The sequence below is a fragment of the Penaeus vannamei genome, chromosome 18, assembly GCF_042767895.1.
Source record: "Penaeus vannamei isolate JL-2024 chromosome 18, ASM4276789v1, whole genome shotgun sequence".
Taxonomy (NCBI): Eukaryota; Metazoa; Arthropoda; class Malacostraca; order Decapoda; family Penaeidae; genus Penaeus; species Penaeus vannamei.
The window spans coordinates 18,246,191-18,266,992 of record NC_091566.1 but is presented as its reverse complement, the minus strand read 5'-3'; the positions used below and the strand labels follow the sequence as shown (position 1 = coordinate 18,266,992).

Here is a 20,802-nt window from a genome sequence, read left to right as displayed (position 1 = left end):
CGTGTTCTTTCAGTTTCTTAGATGTAAGGAAACCTCTGTATGAAAACCTAAGCACGCACGTACACATTGATACACACACACACACGTGTACGGCCGCACTTTCACACCCATAGACACACACCTGCTTTGACATCCAAGTTTTCTTAAGTAGAAAGATATGCCCACACGGGCGTGCGTGCGCATTTACACGCACAAATGTTCACGCACAAACTATGCATACATACTCGCTAAAACGTACGCACACAGTAACACGCCACACACGTAGACTTGCGTACATATTCTGTGTATGTATATATACATATCTATATATATGCATATGTAAATATATGTGCATATATATATAGATACATATAAAAGTATATATATGTATATAGATACGAATTCATAGAGTGTTTACTTAAGTATACCTAAAAACGAACTAGTGCGTTTTCTTTCTTTTTAAAAAATATATAATTCATTTTGTTTTGTAGCGCAATATAAACAAAGATTTGGAAAAAAAATGTGTAGCCCAGTGTGCATTTAGATAATCTGAATATTACATTTATAGGACTAGGTTCATATTTATCCATATGTACTTATGGATGTATTGATGGATTGGATGAATATGTGAGTTGTGTATGTTTGTGTGTATGTGAGTGTGCATGCATGCTCATATGCATTCTAACCTACGAAGTTTGCCGTGAAATGTCATAGAGGAAGTCATAGAGAAAGTTAAAAGTCGTAGAATAACGGAAGTTCAGCTCTAAAAATTACATATACACATTACTTTACGATATGATAAGGATAGTTCAACATTGAATGAATCACTATGCAACCTTTTTGTTCGTAAATGCAGTTTTGAAATATGAATATAAGTGGCGTTCACTAGAAATATTTTGGTAAAAGTAAAGTGAAGCTTGATATTTGTATAAAATATTGTAGAGCGCATGGTGTTCTCAGTGCGAGCGACCGTGGGTCGGCGCGCGGCAGAGGAAAGCATACTTACCTGGCACAGGAGATACCGTGATCACGAAGGCGGTTCTCCCAGGGCGAGGCTCACCATTGCACTCCGGTGGCGCTGACCCCTGCGATTAACCCAAATGTGGTTAACTCGAGTGCGCAATTTTTGGTAGCGGGGGACTGCGTTCGCGCTATCCCCCTTATTGTAATTCATTATACACAAATCCTCCACAGTAGACGTACTTTTAAAACGTTCTTGATGGAAAGATACGTAAATGCTGTAGCAGGTCTTACATGATTTTGGTTTGATATCTAGTAATTTCCTCTAATGAAATTACCCAAAAGGAAATATTTAACGTTTTTTATATATTCGTAAATAATTATGGAACTTACAATACATATATTATCAGTATTACGGAATTAGGAAAGTCTTTGGTGTCCCAAAACAGAGATATTTAGTTTTATGCAATACCAAAGGAATGGGTAGTGAAATGACAATAATAAAGTCTAGATGCCACTAATATGTCTTCGGAAAATGTAATGATACAGCTATTTTTATAGTTCTTTATTATTATAAGAAATAACATTAGTAAATGTAAAAGTTTGTCATATTAACGTATATGTGCATATGTTTTTTTCTTCACCTCAGGAGTTTCATTTCATATAAGATAACCTGAACTCGGAACGGTGATTTCTGAATTTTAAACTTGGAATTTCCATACACAGTTTCTCCTATACCATATGGTGGTATGTCTCTAACGGTACAAATGAACGGTTTTCATTTGGTGGATTAAGTTATAGGATAGAAAACACATTCGTTATCATATGACTAGTTTAAAGTGACTAATTGTATGATTGTTATGCATTTGGTTTGTTTGAACCCACCGAAGTGGGCTATAGAAAAAATTGAGTAAGACTCATTGAGTTGTTCCCCTCCACGGAAATCTTTAGTAAAAGGCGAAAGATTTATGCGTTTTGAAGGGAAACCAGAGTTAGATTTAAAACGGAACAAAACTGACCAAGAAAGGTAGACTGAGGACTCGCCGAGCGATGAGTAAAAGAGCAAGAAAGGCATATCTTGAAGTAAGTACTATTATTGCTTTATTTTATACGGATTAGCACACACAAACAAAAGTTCTCATGATATTTACGCTAACCAAGTATTTAGGACAAGTAGTTTATACATAGTTGATTATGACAGTTGAAATTGAAACATCACACATGAGGTATGTTGTTCCTTGATATCAAGACGATGGTATTAAAGGTACATCGACCTTTTGAATCCCATATCATATCTTATATTATGCCCAGAAATGTGCACTTTGAATTTCTTTGGAGATACCTTGGAATAGGTTCTATGAAGAAACTTGCTTTGTTCATGCAGTTTAGCTTAGTCCCTGCCATGTCATACTTTCAGACGTATAATTGTCTTGTTTTTTAAATCATGTATAGTATATGCACATTATGTTTCCCTCTATATTTTAGTATATGCAATTTCAACAAATGGCTGAAAACTACGGAAATATTTTAAAATAGGTAAACTATGTCAACTTATTACATCATTCATATACGAACATATGAACACGTCAAAATCCGTTGTAGAAAACAAAGTCCTCAGTAAAATGTAGTCTGTGAATGAATGTTTACTGTGTACTTATGATCATACTTTATAGGATCACTTCTATAGTGCGATTGCCGGGTTTCTCGCCAAGATTCTCGGAATATATTCAACCACGATGAGGATTGTTAGTGTAATCCTCTGAGCGGGAAGCGGCTCTCAAGTTTTGCTTGAGAGTTTTGATGACCGTTCTGACTCGGTTTACCGATGTTCAGAGGAGGATCACACAAGCTGAGTGGTTGAATATCAATCCACAAGAAGTATTCGTTTTTTGAAAACTCCTGATAAGGAGAAAAAATACTGAATTGAAAAAAAAGAGTGAGTTCGCTGCTTTGTTGATTTCAAAAAACCTAACTGAAAACCTGTAAGTAAAATGAATGTGTCACAGCTTATAAGTATTTTTGTGATTTCAAATTTCAACCAAGTTTTGTATTTTGTAAAAGTAGGTACGTGTACGACATTCAAGCACTTGTTAGTCTTCCTAGTCCGTAGCTGCTTTTGCAATGATTGTCATTAGAATCATATGTTGATTAAGTTGGCCACGTTTAAGAGATTTTTAATTCAATATAACTTTACTATTTAATTTCTATTGCAGTTATCAATAATATCAGCAATATCATGTAATTTTCATTATGATTTACATAAATCATTATAGTAACATCATTATTGCCATTATTATAACAGCAGTGATTATATTGATGGTAGCAATTATCTTATGAAAATAATAATAATAATGACGGTGTTAATAATGATGAAAATACTTGTATCCATACCAATGGAAAATAACCAAAAATATTGATAACGATAAAAGCAACGAAAAAAAAATCGGTTCGAGATTCAGTAATAATCGGCCTTTCTGCTTATAGTTAGCTATATCATTTAGCTATGTGCTAGAAACATAGTTGCATATGTACATATGTATAATCCTATAGAATATCATTTTATCAAATTTCACTTGCATTATTTGTTTACCCCGCATTCTCTACAGAGTTCCAATGCTCGTGACAACTGAGATAGAATTGCCTGTACTCACGGTAACTTTCGATAGTAATTGATGTATACAGATGTCAGTGATGTGACTGCAATATAGTAATGGCGTTTGTCGTAAAACAAATGTACATTATATGAAGATATATAAAAAAGTCTATTAGTTGAAAATTAACAAACGTGTACTATTTACTTGTCAACGATCATACCACGTTGAAAGCACCGCTTCTCGTCCGATCAGCGAAGTTAAGCAACGTTGGGTCTGGTCAGTACTTGGATGGGTGACCGCCTGGGAACACCAGATGTCGTTGACATTTTATTTTATATACAAAACATTTTATGCATTTCTTTACACTTCATAGCACCTCTTTATATATTTGTTTAAATAAATCACTTGAAATCATACGTCAGTCAATAAGAAACCGTAAAAGTCGACGCCGTTAGGAAGAACAAGGATAGACAGAAAATGGGTATAAGGGTAACTAAAGTAAAGGCAATTCTGCTTTCCAACATTTGATTCAGTTCCTTCTGTTACTAAAGAGATTTTGATACGGTCTTTTAGAAAATTATTTGTATACTATAATGCTAACAGTGAAGACAATCATAGTAATGATAATCAGATTAGTAATAATATCTATAAAAGAACAAGAATGAGTATTACTATTTATATATCCGATTAAGAAATCACCCACGATTTGTCAATCTCAATCTCAGTGTTAATGCTTGGGGCGCTGATAAGCGAATTACACGCTTATATTATGGTTGGTTGCTTAGGGAGAGGGAAAAGGACTAAGGCGAAGATGGTAGTGTAGGTGTTTGGGAAGGTGCTGGTAATGTGTTTGTTTAGTTAGTGAAAGCGATTAGTGTTTTCGTTTTAATAATAAGTTGGGGGAGCCTGTTCCAGTCGCGTATGGTACGTGGAAAGAAAGAGTGCTTGTAAGAGTCAGTGTTGGTGTGGTATGTGACGAATTTACTGGTGTGTGAGTTCCTTGTGTTGTGTGTGTGTGCTGCTAGTAAGTATTCGCGTTTGTTGATGTCTATAAGGTTGTTTGTGATCTTGATTGTAAGTCTGTGTGCTTTTCTTCGTGTCTCGAGCAGCTCCATATTATTATTATTATTTTATGTGAGTTGTAATACTAGGAGTACGTGTGTAAATGTGTGTAATAAACCTGACAGCTCTAGTATTGACCTGTTTGAGCTTCTCGATGTTGTGCTTGGTGTAAGGGTCCTATATAGCCGTACAGTACTCTACTGTTGGACGCACAAGTGTATTATAAGCTACGCGTTTGATGTCAGGTGTACAGTTGTGTAGGTTCTTCTCAGAAACCCCAGTGTTCTGTTTGCTTTGTTGATGATGAAATCAATGTGTTGAAAGTAAGATTGTTGGTAAGGTGAATTCTGAGGTATTTATATGATGCTGCAGGTGTTAGTTGTGTAGGGTGTAAGTGTAGTGTATTGATGTGTGAGATCTGGTGAAGCGGAGAATTTTACATTTGTCTGGTGTGAAAGACATTTGCCACGATCTTTTCGTGCTGGAGGAGTCTACAGTCGTCTTCGGTTTTTATGGGTCGAAACAAAAGACTGCGTCAGTAAAAATCTAGCAGAAGAGTTTGGTGTCGAAAGTGGAAGGTCGTTAATGCACGTCAAGAAAGCAGTGATCCAGTGAAGAATTGGTCCTGTGATCCCGTAATGTCGTAATTCAAGTATAAGTCTTTTATGGTCTTTTGTGAGTAACTTTGTCAAAGCCTTTGGCACAGTCAAGCATCATGGCATCAACTGTTAAGTGTGTCTATCAAAGTTATCGGGTAATGTCATGATGGGTGGTGATTAGTAGAGTCTCACATGATCTTTTGGGCTGAAAACCGTGTTGAGTCTGTAAGGATGTTGTAGGTATCAATGTGATTCATTATGTCTTTATGTATTAGATGCTCAAAAATGTTGCAGGCGATCGATGTGAGGGAGATGTGGCGATGATTTGTGCTGAAGTTGGTGATGTCCTGTGTGATTCCGTCTATGTCGGCTGTGGAAAAGAGGAAAATTGGTCTGCGTCTCTGTTCTTTTCCCAGATTGGAAACTTAGCAAAGTGCGCGGCGGAGTTGTTTAGAAGCAGAAACTGCGCAGCTACACGTATAGATTGATACAAACCCGTGGCTATAATGATTTACATAAATTATTATAGGAATATAATAAATATTATGGCAACAGCGATTATGTTAATGGTAGCAATCATCTTATGATACTAATGACGGGTGATTATAACGATGAAAACACTAGTATTTTTAACAATAGAAATTAACCAAAAATATTGATAACTACAACAAAAGCAACATAAAACAGAAAAGAGCACTAGACTAAAGGTTCAGTAATAATCAGCCTTTCTGCTTATGATTAGCTATATCATTTAGCTATGTGCAAGAAACATAGTTGCATATGTACAGATGTATAATCCTATATATCTTTATTGAATTTCATTTGCACTACTTGTTTACCCCGCAGTCTTTACAGACTGCCATAGCTCGTGACAAGTGAGATATAATTGTACTCCCGGTAACTTTCGATAGTAATTGATGTACACAGATGTCAGTGATGTGACTGCAATATGGTAATGGCGTTTGTCGCATAACAAATAATCATTGTATGAGGATGTATAAACAAGTCTTTGAGCATAAATCTAACTGACGTTTACTTTATCCATGTTAACGATCATACCACGTTGTAAGCACCGCTTCTCGTCCGATCAGCGAAGTTAAGCAACGTTGGGTCTGGTCAGTACTTGGATGGGTGACCGCCTGGGAACACCAGATGTCGTTGGCATTTCACTTTATATACTAAATATGTTTTGCATTTCTTTACAAAATATTGCACCTTTTTATTTGTTTAAAGAAATCAATTAGAAAGAGTAAAATGTTTAACATTGCAAAGAGTAACAAGGATAGACAAAAAATAGATATAAAGGTAACTAAAATAAATGCAATTCTCCTTCACAAGCATTTGATTCAGTTACGAAATAGATTTTGCTACGGACTTTTAGAAAACTCATTTTACCCTATAATGATAGCAGTTATTATAATCATAGTAATGATTTCTATAAAAGAATACGAATATTAAAACTGATTTTTTGTAAGAAATCACCCACGATTTGTCTCAATATGATTTGTACAAATTAGCATTAATTAAATTCCTGTACATATGATAATATAAATTGCTGTATTAAATTAATGACAATATGATTTGCTGTACAAATATTGATATAATTTTATATTGTTATATTTATGTCATGATTGATATCATCATCATTACAATATTTCTTATGTTTTTCTTACAATGATGACTGTAAGTAATTTAACCTAAATATCAATTTAATAATTATCACATAGGATTATAACTATGATTACAATTAACATTAGAAGTATTGAAAAGTTATTCAAATTAGTATCAATAATATCACCAGCGATACATTTGATATAATTTGGTCATTATCATAATCATCACAATAATGATAATATTAACAACGGTGTATGTTAATGATGATGATTTTAAAAACTAGTACTAATCATTAACAATACAAATATGATACATTATAACGAAAATAACACACACAACAAGAGAAGTGATATGAAAGGACAAGATATAAGACTCAGGAATAATAATTATTACTGCTAATATCTAGCTATATATCATTTAGGCCTTCCTTCTTAGAGTGACGCTAATGTCTAAGAGATGCAGTTGCATGTGTACATAGATTTATAAACCTATACAATTTTATTTAGTACATTTTTATTCATTACTTATTCACCCTTCATTCTTGACAGTTACACAATTCGAAAGTTGGTAGAATGTATACGGCAGGTGCATGAATTTGGTGACGAGTGAGTTAGAAATACCTATATTCCCGATAATGGTTGGCTGTTATTGATGTTTTAATTGTGGTGTAGATCTCAACGATATAACTGTAGTATCATGATAATCAAGTTTGATATAAAACAATGGTACATTGTATTGAAATGTATAAATAAGTGAGCGCTGCCATAAATCTAGTTTCTGTTAAGCTTACATCTGTCAACGATCATACCACGTTGAAAGCACCGCTTCTCGTCCGATCAGCGAAGTTAAGCAACGTTGGGTCTGGTCAGTACTTGGATGGGTGACCGCCTGGGAACACCAGATGTTGTTGACATTTTATTTTGTATACTGAATATGTTATACCTTACTTTAAAATTTATTGCACCTCTTCTTATATTTGTTCAAAGAAATCAGTTGAAAACATACGTCAATCAAAAAAAAAAAAAAAAAAAAAAAGTAAAAGTCAACGCCTTTAGGAAGAGGAGCAAAGTTAGAAAACGGATATAAGGGTAATTAGAGTAAATGCAATCCTACTTCTGTTACTAAAAACATTTTGTGGCAGTCTTTTAGAAAATTCAATGTACCCTATAACGATATTAGTAATGATAATCAAGTTAGTAATGACATCTATAGAAGAACAAGCCCATTATAATTGAACTAATACTCTAAGAATTCACCCACAATTTGTCTTAATATAATATGAACATTGATAGAATTTCCTATAATGTAATTCGCTGTACATATATCATCTGATGCATAATATTGAGAATATGTTTTGCTGCGCAAACAATTTCCAATTCACAATTGACGATGTGATTTGCTGTAGAAACAATTTACAATTTACAATTTTTACATTGGTATGTAAATGTATGTTGTCGCAATAACTGATGTCACGATTAATATAATCATCATCGCAATATTTATATCTATTTTTTTTACAATAAGTAACATCGTATGATTATTAATCTGTTGAGCAATACAAATATAACAACTGATAATAACAAAAATATAACAGCAAAAGAAGTGATATAGAAGCACTCATGATATAAGATATAAGGATGATTGGAAAAACACTCTACCGTGTTGATACAGTGGTAGAAAAACCCACAATACACAAACTAGATTTGTTGAATCGTCCTCGATTCCATCTTCGGGTCTGAGGAGGAAAGGGAGAGGAAGCGGTTTAAGAGTGAAGGGAGAAGCGCTTATACCAAGATATAAGGAATATTTAGCATTTCTGTATTATGGTTATTTATAAATAATTTAGCTCTTCCTACTTACAGCAACGATTATGTACAAGAAATACAGTTGCGAGAGTATATAGATCTATAACTACAATATTTTATCATTTTAAAAAATCATTGTGATGTAACTGCCCGATATGTTTGTATAATAATAATAAGCTGCATTACTGGGCTCCAATATATTTTGTAATTGTACAAGCTGAACAACACCTCTGGGTCGCCCTCCGATTACAATGGAACTTCACCGTAGAGCATGACTATCCTTTTGTATTGAAATGATTAGTTGATATCCTCCCCGGAGGGAGTGGACCAATCCCGGAGGTACTGCAATACCGGGCCGATCCGCGGCAAAGGTGGAGCAAGCCCCTAGCACTTCGCCATTTTCCAAAAATCAGTTTAATATCGTAGATCCCACATGGGGATCGTATCAGATATTAAGCTGATAAGAACAGATACTACACTTTGATCTTAGCCAAAAGGCCGAGAAGCGATACCGAAAGAGGAATGAAATTGAGTCCGAGAAAATGTTTCTGAGGACTTGCTAGTGAAGTACTTAAAGTATAGAAAGGCGTTAACGACATGACGTTGGAAGTTATTTGAATGTTGATTTGCGTATAACAATGTTTCAAATATGGAAATTCCAAGAAACTGTTGCTGAGATCTCCAACTGTTTAACAATTTCATCGGACTCCAGAGAAAGTGTACGTGTTCTTTCAGTTTCTTAGATGTAAGGAAACCTCTGTATGAAAACCTAAGCACGCACGTACACATTGATACACACACACGTGTACGGCCGCACTTTCACACCCATAGACACACACCTGCTTTGACATCCAAGTTTTCTTAAGTAGAAAGATATGCCCACACGGGCGTGCATGCGCATTTACACGCACAAATGTTCACGCATAAACGTCTATGCATACATACTCGCTAAAACGTACGCACACAGTAACACGCACACACACGTAGACTTGCGTACATATTCTGTGTGTGTATATATACATATCTATATATATGCATATGTAAATATATATGCATATATATAGATAGATACAGATGAAAGTATATATATGTATATAGATACGAATTCATAGTGTTTACTTAAGTGTACCCAAAAACGAACTAGTGCGTTTTCTTTCTTTTTAAAAAAAATATAATTCATTTTGTTTTGTAGCGCAATATAAACAAAGATTTGGAAAAAAAATGTGTAGCCCAGTGTGCATTTAGATAATCTGAATATTACATTTATAGGACTAGGTTCATATTTATCCATATGTACTTATGGATGTATTGATGGATTGGATGAATATGTGAGTTGTGTATGTTTGTGTGTATGTGAGTGTGCATGCATGCTCATATGCATTCTAACCTACGAAGTTTGCCGTGAAATGTCATAGAGGAAGTCATAGAGAAAGTTAAAAGTCGTAGAATAACGGAAGTTCAGCTCTAAAAATTACATATACACATTACTTTACGATATGATAAGGATAGTTCAACATTGAATGAATCACTAGCAACCTTTTTGTTCGTAAATGCAGTTTTGAAATATGAATATAAGTGGCGTTCACTAGAAATATTTTGGTAAAAGTAAAGTGAAGCTTGATATTTGTATAAAATATTGTAGAGCGCGTGGTGTTCTCAGTGCGAGCGAGCGTGGGTCGGCGCGCGGCAGAGGAAAGCATACTTACCTGGCACAGGAGATACCGTGATCACGAAGGCGGTTCTCCCAGGGCGAGGCTCACCATTGCACTCCGGTGGCGCTGACCCCTGCGATTAACCCAAATGTGGTTAACTCGAGTGCGCAATTTTTGGTAGCGGGGGACTGCGTTCGCGCTATCCCCCTTATTGTAATTCATTATACACAAATCCTCCACAGTAGACGTACTTTTAAAACGTTCTTGATGGAAAGATACGTAAATGCTGTAGCAGGTCTTACATGATTTTGGTTTGATATCTAGTAATTTCCTCTAATGAAATTACCCAAAAGGAAATGTTTAACGTTTTTTATATATTCGTAAATAATTATGGAACTTACAATACATATATTATCAGTATTACGGAATTAGGAAAGTCTTTGGTGTCCCAAAACAGAGATATTCAGTTTTATGCAATACCAAAGGAATGGGTAGTGAAATGACAATAATAAAGTCTAGATGCCACTAATATGTCTTCGGAAAATGTAATGATACAGCTATTTTTATAGTTCTTTATTATTATAAGAAATAACATTAGTAAATGTAAAAGTTTGTCATATTAACGTATATGTGCATATGTTTTTTTCTTCACCTCAGGAGTTTCATTTCATATAAGATAACCTGAACTCGGAACGGTGATTCCTGAATTTTCAACTACGAATTTCCGAACACAGTTTCTCTTATACCGTGTTGTGGTATGTTTCTAACGGTATAAATGAACGGTTTTCTTTTGGTGGATAAAGTTATAGGATAGAAAATGCATTTGTTATCATATGACTAGTTTAAAGTGACTAATTGTATGTTTCTATGCATTTTATTTGTTTGAACCCACCGAAGTGGGCTATAGAAAAAATTGAGTAAGACTCATTGAGTTGTTCCCCTCCACGGAAATCTTTAGTAAAAGGCGAAAGATTTATGCGTTTTGAAGGGAAACCAGAGTTAGATTTAAAACGGAACAAAACTGACCAATAAAGGTAGACTGCGGACTCGCCGAGTGATGAGTAAAAGAGCAAGAAAGCCATATCTTGAAGTAAGTACTATTATTGCTTTATTTTATACGGATTAGCACACACAAACAAAAGTTCTCATGATATTTACGCTAACCAAGTGTTTAGAACAAGTAGTTTATACATAGTTGATTATAACAGTTGAAATTGAAACATCACACATGAGGTATGTTGTTCCTTGATATCAAGACGATGGTTTTAAAGGTACATTGACCTTTTGAATCCCGTATCATATCTTATATTATGCCCAGAAATGTGCACTTTGAATTTCTTTGGAGATACCTTGGAATAGGTTCTATGAAGAAACTTGCTTTGTTCATGCAGTTTAGTTTAGTCCCTGCCATGTCATACTTTCAGAAGTATAATTGTCTTGTTTTTTAAATCATGTATAGTATATGCACATTATGTTTCCCTCTATATTTTAGTATATGCAATTTCAAAAAATGGCTGAAAACTACGGAAATATTTTAAAATAGGTAAACTATGTCAACTTATTACATCATACATATACGAACATATGAACATGTCAAAATCCGTTGTAGAAAACAAAGTCCTCAGTAAAATGTAGTCTGTGAATGAATGTTTTTTGTGCATTTATGATCATACTTTATAGGATCACTTCTATAGTGCGATTGCCGGGTTTCTCGCCAAGATTCTCGGAATATATTCAACCACGATGAGGATTGTTAGTGTGATCCTCTGAGCGGGAAGCGGCTCTCAAGTTTTGCTTGAGAGTTTTGATGACCGTTCTGACTCGGTTTACCGATGTTCAGAGGAGGATCACACAAGCTGAGTGGTTGAATATCAATCCACAAGAAGTATTCTTTTTTTGAAAACTCCTGATAAGGAGAAAAAATACTGAATTGAAAAAAAAGAGTGAGTTCGCTGCTTTGTTGATTTCAAAAAACCTAACTGAAAACCTGTAAGTAAAATGAATGTGTCACAGCTTATAAGTATTTTTGTGATTTCAAATTTCAACCAAGTTTTGTATTTTGTAAAAGTAGGTACGTGTACGACATTCAAGCACTTGTTAGTCTTCCTAGTCCGTAGCTGCTTTTGCAATGATTATCATTAGGATCATATGTTGATTAAGTTGGCCACGTTTAAGAGATTTTTAATTCAATATAACTTTACTATTTAATTTCTATTGCAGTTATCAATAATATTATCAGCAATATCATATAATTTTCATTATGATTTACATAAATAATTATAGTAACATCATTATTGCCATTATTATAACAGCAGTGATTATGTTGATGGTAGCAAATATCTTATGAAAATAATAATAAAAATGACGGTGTTAATAATGATGAAAATACTAGTATCCATACCAATGGAAAATAACCAAAAATATTGAAAACGATAAAAGCAACGAAAAACAAAACAAAAAATCGGTTCGAGATTCAGTAATAATCGGCCTTTCTGCTTATAGTTAGCTATATCATTTAGCTATGTGCAAGAAACATAGTTGCATATGTACATATGTATAATCCTATAGAATATCATTTTATCAAATTTCACTTGCATTATTTGTTTACCCCGCATTCTCTACAGAGTTCCAATGCTCGTGACAACTGAGATAGAATTGCCTGTACTCACGGTAACTTTCGATAGTAATTGATGTATACAGATGTCAGTGATGTGACTGCAATATAGTAATGGCGTTTGTCGTAAAACAAATGTACATTATATGAAGATATATAAAAAAAAGTCTATTAGTTGAAAATTAACAAACGTGTACTATTTTCTTGTCAACGATCATACCACGTTGAAAGCACCGCTTCTCGTCCGATCAGCGAAGTTAAGCAACGTTGGGTCTGGTCAGTACTTGGATGGGTGACCGCCTGGGAACACCAGATGTCGTTGACATTTTATTTTATATACAAAACATTTTATGCATTTCTTTACACTTCATAGCACCTCTTTATATATTTGTTTAAATAAATCACTTGAAATCATACGTCAGTCAATAAGAAACCGTAAAAGTCGACGCCGTTAGGAAGAACAAGGATAGACAGAAAATGGGTATAAGGGTAACTAAAGTAAAGGCAATTCTGCTTTCCAACATTTGATTCAGTTCCTTCTGTTACTAAAGAGATTTTGATACGGTCTTTTAGAAAATTATTTGTATACTATAATGCTAACAGTGAAGACAATCATAGTAATGATAATCAGATTAGTAATAATATCTATAAAAGAACAAGAATGAGTATTACTATTTATATATCCGATTAAGAAATCACCCACGATTTGTCAATCTCAATCTCAGTGTTAATGCTTGGGGCGCTGATAAGCGAATTACACGCTTATATTATGGTTGGTTGCTTAGGGAGAGGGAAAAGGACTAAGGCGAAGATGGTAGTGTGGGTGTTTGGGAAGGTGCTGGTAATGTTGTGTTTGTTTAGTTAGTGAAAGCGATTAGTGTTTTCGTTTTAATAATAAGTTGGGGGAGCCTGTTCCAGTCGCGTATGGTACGTGGAAAGAAAGAGTGCTTGTAAGAGTCAGTGTTGGTGTGGTATGTGACGAATTTACTGGTGTGTGAGTTCCTTGTGTTGTGTGTGTGTGCTGCTAGTAAGTATTCGCGTTTGTTGATGTCTATAAGGTTGTTTGTGATCTTGATTGTAAGTCTGTGTGCTTTTCTTCGTGTCTCGAGCAGCTCCATATTATTATTATTATTTTATGTGAGTTGTAATACCAGGAGTACGTGTGTAAATGTGTGTAATAAACCTGACAGCTCTAGTATTGACCTGTTTGAGCTTCTCGATGTTGTGCTTGGTGTAAGGGTCCTATATAGCCGTACAGTACTCTACTGCTGGACGCACAAGTGTATTATAAGCTACGCGTTTGATGTCAGGTGTACAGTTGTGTAGGTTCTTCTCAGAAACCCCAGTGTTCTGTTTGCTTTGTTGATGATGAAATCAATGTGTTGAAAGTAAGATTGTTGGTAAGGTGAATTCTGAGGTATTTATATGATGCTGCAGGTGTTAGTTGTGTAGGGTGTAAGTGTAGTGTATTGATGTGGGAGATCTGGTGAAGCGGAGAATTTTACATTTGTCTGGTGTGAAAGACATTTGCCACGATCTTTTCGTGCTGGAGGAGTCTACAGTCGTCTTCGGTTTTTATGGGTCGAAACAAAAGACTGCGTCAGTAAAAATCTAGCAGAAGAGTTTGGTGTCGAAAGTGAAAGGTCGTTAATGCACGTCAAGAAAGCAGTGATCCAGTGAAGAATTGGTCCTGTGATCCCGTAATGTCGTAATTCAAGTATAAGTCTTTTATGGTCTTTTGTGAGTAACTTTGTCAAAGCCTTTGGCAAAGTCAAGCATCATGGCATCAACTTGTTAAGTGTGTCTATCAAAGTTATCGGGTAATGTCATGATGGGTGGTGATTAATAGAGTCTCACATGATGTTTTGGGCCGAAAACCGTGTTGAGTCTGTAAGGATGTTGTAGGTATCAATGTGATTCATTATGTGTTTATGTATAAGATGCTCAAAAATGTTGCAGGCGATCGATGTGAGGGAGATGTGGCGATGATTTGTGCTGAAGTTGGTGATGTCCTGTGTGATTCCGTCTATGTCGGCTGTGGAAAAGAGGAAAATTGGTCTGCGTCTCTGTTCTTTTCCCAGATTGGAAACTTAGCAAAGTGCGCGGCGGAGTTGTTTAGAAGCAGAAACTGCGCAGCTACACGTATAGATTGATACAAACCCGTGGCTATAATGATTTACATAAATTATTATAGTAATATAATAAATATTATGGCAACAGCGATTATGTTAATGGTAGCAATCATCTTATGATACTAATGACGGGTGATTATAACGATGAAAACACTAGTATTTTTAACAATAGAAATTAACCAAAAATATTGATAACTACAACAAAAGCAACATAAAACAGAAAAGAACACTAGACTAAAGGTTCAGTAATAATCAGCCTTTCTGCTTATGATTAGCTATATCATTTAGCTATGTGCAAGAAACATAGTTGCATATGTACAGATGTATAATCCTATATATCTTTATTGAATTTCATTTGCACTACTTGTTTACCCCGCAGTCTTTACAGACTGCCATAGCTCGTGACAAGTGAGATATAATTGTACTCCCGGTAACTTTCGATAGTAATTGATGTACACAGATGTCAGTGATGTGACTGCAATATGGTAATGGCGTTTGTCGCATAACAAATATTCATTGTATGAGGATGTATAAACAAGTCTTTGAGCATAAATCTAACTGACGTTTACTTTATCCATGTCAACGATCATACCACGTTGTAAGCACCGCTTCTCGTCCGATCAGCGAAGTTAAGCAACGTTGGGTCTGGTCAGTACTTGGATGGGTGACCGCCTGGGAACACCAGATGTCGTTGGCATTTCACTTTATATACTAAATATGTTTTGCATTTCTTTACAAAATATTGCACCTTTTTATTTGTTTAAAGAAATCAATTAGAAAGAGTAAAATGCTTAACATTGCAAAGAGTAACAAGGATAGACAAAAAATAGATATAAAGGTAACTAAAATAAATGCAATTCTCCTTCACAAGCATTTGATTCAGTTACGAAATAGATTTTGCTACGGACTTTTAGAAAACTTATTTTACCCTATAATGATAGCAGTTATTATAATCATAGTAATGATTTCTATAAAAGAATACGAATATTAAAACTGATTTTTTTTTGTAAGAAATCACCCACGATTTGTCTCAATATGATTTGTACAAATTAGCATTAATTAAATTCCTGTACATATGATAATATAAATTGCTGTATTAAATTAATGACAATATGATTTGCTGTACAAATATTGATATAATTTTATATTGTTATTTTTATGTCATGATTGATATCATCATCATCACAATATTTCTTATGTTTTTCTTACAATGATGACTGTAAGTAATTTAACCTAAATGTCAATTTAATAATTATCACATAGGATTATAACTATGATTACAATTAACATTAGAAGTATTGAAAAGTTATTCAAATTAGTATCAATAATATCACCAGCGATACATTTGATATAATTTGGTCATTATCATAATCATCACAATAATGATAATATTAACAACGGTGTATGTTAATGATGATGATTTTAAAAACTAGTACTAATCATTAACAATACAAATATAATAAATTATAACGAAAATAACACACACAACAAGAGAAGTGATATGAAAGGACAAGATATAAGACTCAGGAATAATAATTATTACTGCTAATATCTAGCTATATATCATTTAGGCCTCCCTTCTTAGAGTGACGCTAATGTCCAAGAGATGCAGTTGCATGTGTACATAGATTTATAAACCTATACAATTTATTTAGTACATTTTTATTCATTACTTATTCACCCTTCATTCTTGACAGTTACACAATTCGAAAGTTGGTAGAATGTATACGGCAGGTGCATGAATTTGGTGACCAGTGAGTTAGAAATACCTATATTCCCGATAATGGTTGGCTGTTATTGATGTTTTAATTGTGGTGTAGATCTCAACGATATAACTGTAGTATCATGATAATCAAGTTTGATATAAAACAATGGTACATTGTATTGAAATGTATAAATAAGTGAGCGCTTACATCTGTCAACGATCATACCACGTTGAAAGCACCGCTTCTCGTCCGATCAGCGAAGTTAAGCAACGTTGGGTCTGGTCAGTACTTGGATGGGTGACCGCCTGGGAACACCAGATGTCGTTGACATTTTATTTTATATACTAAATATGTTATACCTTACTTTAAATTTATTGCACCTCTTCTTATATTTGTTCAAAGAAATCAATTGAAAACATATGCCAAAAAAAAAAAAAAGTAAAAGTCAACGCCTTTAGGAAGATGAGCAAAGATAGAAAACGGATATAAGGGTAATTAGAGTAAATGCAATCCTACTTCTGTTACTAAAAACATTTTGCGGCAGTCTTTTAGAAAATTCAATGTACCCTATAATGATAATAGTAATGATAATCAAGTTAGTAATGACATTTATAGAAGAACAAGCCCATTATAATTGAACTAATACTCTAAGAATTCACCCACGATTTGTCTTAATATAATATGAACATTGATAGAATTTCCTATAATGTAATTTGCTGTACATATATCATCTGATGCATAATGATATTTATAATATGTTTTGCTGCGCAAACAATTTACAATTCACAATTGACGATGTGATTTGCTGTAGAAACAATTTACAATTTACAATTTTTACATTGGTATGTAAATGTATGTTGTCGCAATAACTGATGTCACGATTAATATAATCATCATCGCAATATTTATATCTATTTTTTTACAATAAGTAACATCGTATGATTATTAATCTGTTGAGCAATACAAATATAACAACTGATAATAACAAAAATATAACAGCAAAAGAAGTGATATAGAAGCACTCATGATATAAGATATAAGGATGATTGGAAAAACACTCTACCGTGTTGATACAGTGGTAGAAAACCCCACAATACACAAACTAGATTTGTTGAATCGTCCTCGATTCCATCTTCGGGTCTGAGGAGGAAAGGGAGAGGAAGCGGTATAAGAGTAAAGGGAGAAGCGCTTATACCAAGATATAAGGAATAATTAGCATTTCTGTATTATGGTTATTTATAAATAATTTAGCTCTTCCTACTTACAGCAACGATTATGTACAAGAAATACAGTTGCGAGAGTATATAGATCTCTAACTACAATATTTTATCATTTTAAAAAATCATTGTGATGTAACTGCCCGATATGTTTGTATAATAATAATAAGCTGCATTACTGGGCTCCAATGTATTTTGTAATTGTACAAGCTGAACAACACCTCTGGGTCGCCCTCCGATTACAATGGAACTTCACCGTAGAGCATGACTATCCTTTTGTATTGAAATGATTAGTTGATATCCTCCCCGGAGGGAGTGGACCAATCCCGGAGGTACTGCAATACCGGGCCGATCCGCGGCAAAGGTGGAGCAAGCCCCTAGCACTTCGCCATTTTCCAAAAATCAGTTTAATATCGTAGATCCCACATGGGGATCGTATCAGATATTAAGCTGATAAGAACAGATACTACACTTTGATCTTAGCCAAAAGGCCGAGAAGCGATACCGAAAGAGGAATGAAATTGAGTCCGAGAAAATGTTTCTGAGGACTTGCTAGTGAAGTACTTAAAGTATAGAAAGGCGTTAACGACATGACGTTGGAAGTTATTTGAATGTTGATTTGCGTATAACAATGTTTCAAATATGGAAATTCCAAGAAACTGTTGCTGAGATCTCCAACTGTTTAACAATTTCATCGGACTCCAGAGAAAGTGTACGTGTTCTTTCAGTTTCTTAGATGTAAGGAAACCTCTGTATGAAAACCTAAGCACGCACGTACACATTGATACACACACACGTGTACGGCCGCACTTTCACACCCATAGACACACACCTGCTTTGACATCCAAGTTTTCTTAAGTAGAAAGATATGCCCACACGGGCGTGCATGCGCATTTACACGCACAAATGTTCACGCATAAACGTCTATGCATACATACTCGCTAAAACGTACGCACACAGTAACACGCACACACACGTAGACTTGCGTACATATTCTGTGTGTGTATATATACATATCTATATATATGCATATGTAAATATATATGCATATATATAGATAGATACATATAAAAGTATATATATGTATATAGATACGAATTCATAGTGTTTACTTAAGTGTACCCAAAAACGAACTAGTGCGTTTTCTTTCTTTTTTAAACAAATATAATTCATTTTGTTTTGTAGCGCAATATAAACAAAGATTTGGAAAAAAAAAATGTGTAGCCCAGTGTGCATTTAGATAATCTGAATATTACATTTATAGGACTAGGTTCATATTTATCCATATGTACTTATGGATGTATTGATGGATTGGATGAATATGTGAGTTGTGTATGTTTGTGTGTATGTGAGTGTGCATGCATGCTCATATGCATTCTAACCTACGAAGTTTGCCGTGAAATGTCATAGAGGAAGTCATAGAGAAAGTTAAAAGTCGTAGAATAACGGAAGTTCAGCTCTAAAAATTACATATACACATTACTTTACGATATGATAAGGATAGTTCAACATTGAATGAATCACTAGCAACCTTTTTGTTCGTAAATGCAGTTTTGAAATATGAATATAAGTGGCGTTCACTAGAAATATTTTGGTAAAAGTAAAGTGAAGCTTGATATTTGTATAAAATATTGTAGAGCGCGTGGTGTTCTCAGTGCGAGCGAGCGTGGGTCGGCGCGCGGCAGAGGAAAGCATACTTACCTGGCACAGGAGATACCGTGATCACGAAGGCGGTTCTCCCAGGGCGAGGCTCACCATTGCACTCCGGTGGCGCTGACCCCTGCGATTAACCCAAATGTGGTTAACTCGAGTGCGCAATTTTTGGTAGCGGGGGACTGCGTTCGCGCTATCCCCCTTATTGTAATTCATTATACACAAATCCTCCACAGTAGACGTACTTTTAAAACGTTCTTGATGGAAAGATACGTAAATGCTGTAGCAGGTCTTACATGATTTTGGTTTGATATCTAGTAATTTCCTCTAATGAAATTACCCAAAAGGAAATGTTTAACGTTTTTTATATATTCGTAAATAATTATGGAACTTACAATACATATATTATCAGTATTACGGAATTAGGAAAGTCTTTGGTGTCCCAAAACAGAGATATTCAGTTTTATGCAATACCAAAGGAATGGGTAGTGAAATGACAATAATAAAGTCTAGATGCCACTAATATAATATGTCTTCGGAAAATGTAATGATACAGCTATTTTTATAGTTCTTTATTATTATAAGAAATAACATTAGTAAATGTAAAAGTTTGTCATATTAACGTATATGTGCATATGTTTTTTTCTTCACCTCAGGAGTTTCATTTCATATAAGATAACCTGAACTCGGAACGGTGATTTCTGAATTTTAAACTTGGAATTTCCATACACAGTTTCTCCTATACCATATGGTGGTATGTCTCTAACGGTACAAATGAACGGTTTTCATTTGGTGGATTAAGTTATAGGATAGAAAATACATTCGTTATCATATGACTAGTTTAAAGTGACTAATTGTATGATTGTTATGGATTTGGTTTGTTTGAACCCACCGAAGTGGGCTATAGAAAAAATTGAGTAAGACTCATTGAGTTGTTCCCCTCCACGGAAATCTTTAGTAAAAGGCGAAAGATTTATGCGTTTTGAAGGGAAACCAGAGTTAGATTTAAAACGGAACAAAACTGACCAAGAAAGGTAGACTGAGGACTCGCCGAGCGATGAGTAAAAGAGCAAGAAAGGCATATCTTGAAGTAAGTACTATTATTGCTTTATTTTATACGGATTAGCACACACAAACAAAAGTTCTCATGATATTTACGCTAACCAAGTATTTAGGACAAGTAGTTTATACATAGTTGATTATGACAGTTGAAAT

The 20,802-nt window shown here is 34.5% G+C and overlaps 16 non-coding genes across 16 annotated transcripts; 11 read left to right on the top strand and 5 right to left on the bottom strand.

Annotated features, from left to right (window-relative positions):
- The first annotated feature begins 977 nt into the window (after positions 1 to 977).
- On the top strand, positions 978 to 1,140 carry LOC113801669 (U1 spliceosomal RNA). Its single transcript, XR_003475274.1, has one exon. It is a non-coding gene; the product is annotated as a U1 spliceosomal RNA (small nuclear RNA).
- Positions 1,141 to 1,816: 676 nt separating this feature from the next.
- Positions 1,817 to 1,934, bottom strand: LOC138864892 (U5 spliceosomal RNA). The gene has a single exon (XR_011399262.1). It is a non-coding gene; the product is annotated as a U5 spliceosomal RNA (small nuclear RNA).
- Positions 1,935 to 2,595: 661 nt separating this feature from the next.
- LOC113801711 (small nucleolar RNA U3) lies at positions 2,596 to 2,797 on the top strand. Its single transcript, XR_003475311.1, has one exon. It is a non-coding gene; the product is annotated as a small nucleolar RNA U3 (small nucleolar RNA).
- Positions 2,798 to 3,739: 942 nt separating this feature from the next.
- On the top strand, positions 3,740 to 3,858 carry LOC113814418 (5S ribosomal RNA). The gene has a single exon (XR_003476482.1). It is a non-coding gene; the product is annotated as a 5S ribosomal RNA (ribosomal RNA).
- Positions 3,859 to 6,239: 2,381 nt separating this feature from the next.
- On the top strand, positions 6,240 to 6,358 carry LOC113801751 (5S ribosomal RNA). Its single transcript, XR_003475347.2, has one exon. It is a non-coding gene; the product is annotated as a 5S ribosomal RNA (ribosomal RNA).
- A 1,244-nt stretch (positions 6,359 to 7,602) lies between these two features.
- Positions 7,603 to 7,721, top strand: LOC113801733 (5S ribosomal RNA). The gene has a single exon (XR_003475330.2). It is a non-coding gene; the product is annotated as a 5S ribosomal RNA (ribosomal RNA).
- Positions 7,722 to 8,930: 1,209 nt separating this feature from the next.
- On the bottom strand, positions 8,931 to 9,123 carry LOC113801701 (U2 spliceosomal RNA). Its single transcript, XR_003475302.2, has one exon. It is a non-coding gene; the product is annotated as a U2 spliceosomal RNA (small nuclear RNA).
- Positions 9,124 to 10,311: 1,188 nt separating this feature from the next.
- Positions 10,312 to 10,474, top strand: LOC113814411 (U1 spliceosomal RNA). Its single transcript, XR_003476476.1, has one exon. It is a non-coding gene; the product is annotated as a U1 spliceosomal RNA (small nuclear RNA).
- A 675-nt stretch (positions 10,475 to 11,149) lies between these two features.
- On the bottom strand, positions 11,150 to 11,267 carry LOC113801717 (U5 spliceosomal RNA). The gene has a single exon (XR_003475317.1). It is a non-coding gene; the product is annotated as a U5 spliceosomal RNA (small nuclear RNA).
- A 661-nt stretch (positions 11,268 to 11,928) lies between these two features.
- Positions 11,929 to 12,130, top strand: LOC113824165 (small nucleolar RNA U3). The gene has a single exon (XR_003477484.2). It is a non-coding gene; the product is annotated as a small nucleolar RNA U3 (small nucleolar RNA).
- Positions 12,131 to 13,085: 955 nt separating this feature from the next.
- LOC113801752 (5S ribosomal RNA) lies at positions 13,086 to 13,204 on the top strand. Its single transcript, XR_003475348.2, has one exon. It is a non-coding gene; the product is annotated as a 5S ribosomal RNA (ribosomal RNA).
- A 2,385-nt stretch (positions 13,205 to 15,589) lies between these two features.
- On the top strand, positions 15,590 to 15,708 carry LOC113801748 (5S ribosomal RNA). The gene has a single exon (XR_003475344.1). It is a non-coding gene; the product is annotated as a 5S ribosomal RNA (ribosomal RNA).
- A 1,220-nt stretch (positions 15,709 to 16,928) lies between these two features.
- Positions 16,929 to 17,047, top strand: LOC113801775 (5S ribosomal RNA). Its single transcript, XR_003475368.2, has one exon. It is a non-coding gene; the product is annotated as a 5S ribosomal RNA (ribosomal RNA).
- A 1,197-nt stretch (positions 17,048 to 18,244) lies between these two features.
- On the bottom strand, positions 18,245 to 18,437 carry LOC113814413 (U2 spliceosomal RNA). The gene has a single exon (XR_003476478.1). It is a non-coding gene; the product is annotated as a U2 spliceosomal RNA (small nuclear RNA).
- A 1,190-nt stretch (positions 18,438 to 19,627) lies between these two features.
- LOC113801667 (U1 spliceosomal RNA) lies at positions 19,628 to 19,790 on the top strand. The gene has a single exon (XR_003475272.1). It is a non-coding gene; the product is annotated as a U1 spliceosomal RNA (small nuclear RNA).
- A 681-nt stretch (positions 19,791 to 20,471) lies between these two features.
- LOC113814417 (U5 spliceosomal RNA) lies at positions 20,472 to 20,589 on the bottom strand. The gene has a single exon (XR_003476481.1). It is a non-coding gene; the product is annotated as a U5 spliceosomal RNA (small nuclear RNA).
- Positions 20,590 to 20,802: the final 213 nt, after the last annotated feature.